Raw genomic sequence first — 1,155 nt, forward strand, 5'->3', positions numbered from 1 at the left:
TTATTTCCTTTGAAATGTGGAGTATATGAATCTATTCCTATGAACCAATTGGCTCTAAAGGAAAAAATCCTATAAAAATCATATCATATAGAGTTCCTATGATATTCCTCGACACTAAAGGATGCTTGAAATTGTTGTGGGTGATACGATGGTCTTTCTTTGTAGACTCCTCACCCATCTTTATAGTTACCTCTCGAAGATGAATGAAATGATATATACATGGTATTCTACATGTGCAATTTGGTACACGAAAACTCGGTAAAAGTTTGCGAGGTTCGAATTTTCAATAAAGCTATATGCACTACATTTCGGAACGGAGGGAGCATACGGCAGTTGCTAACACTCACGTGGAAGATTTGTGTGTAGGAGGAGTGGCTGTTCTATTAAATGACATGGCAAAATTGACACTATCGGATGCCGATCTAACGGTTCTTACGGCGTTAGTCAGGAAAAGGCTTGTGGCGAACGTTTGTCGGATAATGATTTACGGACACATTCATTGCATTGATACGTGCCCCCCTCTCTCTCACGCACATGCACCCTCACGAGTCACGACTCTCCCGAGTCCTCTCACAGACTCACACGTCGCACCCACCGTCTATCTGCAGGTAGACGTCACGCACATATGTGCTCTTCACACCATACCCTCAGAACTTCTAAAAAACAAAAGACAGCGCACACATTTTATTTTAGCTCACATGTCACACACTTTGTCAGGACCCCGACTCGATGTCACATCGATCTAGCTGGTAACACCTCATATCACTTTGCGGCCTCACGCACGGTATCCCCACGGGTGTCGTCTTACCTTTTCCCGGGACCGTTTGCGCCTTTTGGCTCGCGTATATGAAAGTGTCGCTAGCATCCATATGATAAAGAGCCCGGGCTGACATGACTAGTCGTAAACCCAAAGTGGCACAGACTTACAGGGACAGGCATCCATGACCCAGCTTCGAACGTGTCGGTCATCAGCAAGTGGGTCCGGGCTGTAGCACTGGGCTAGCAGGACTCCGGTAAACCGGGCTGTAGCGGGCTAACAGGACTCCGGTACTCAAAGCGTGACATTTCCCCGAAGGGACAGACACAGGAACGAAGAAGGACACATGCCGGCCAGCCTAAGTGTTCCAGAGCAGTAGCAAGCTACCATGGCTCAGC

Source organism: Triticum dicoccoides, chromosome 4A, assembly GCF_002162155.2.
Source record: "Triticum dicoccoides isolate Atlit2015 ecotype Zavitan chromosome 4A, WEW_v2.0, whole genome shotgun sequence".
Taxonomy (NCBI): Eukaryota; Viridiplantae; Streptophyta; class Magnoliopsida; order Poales; family Poaceae; genus Triticum; species Triticum dicoccoides.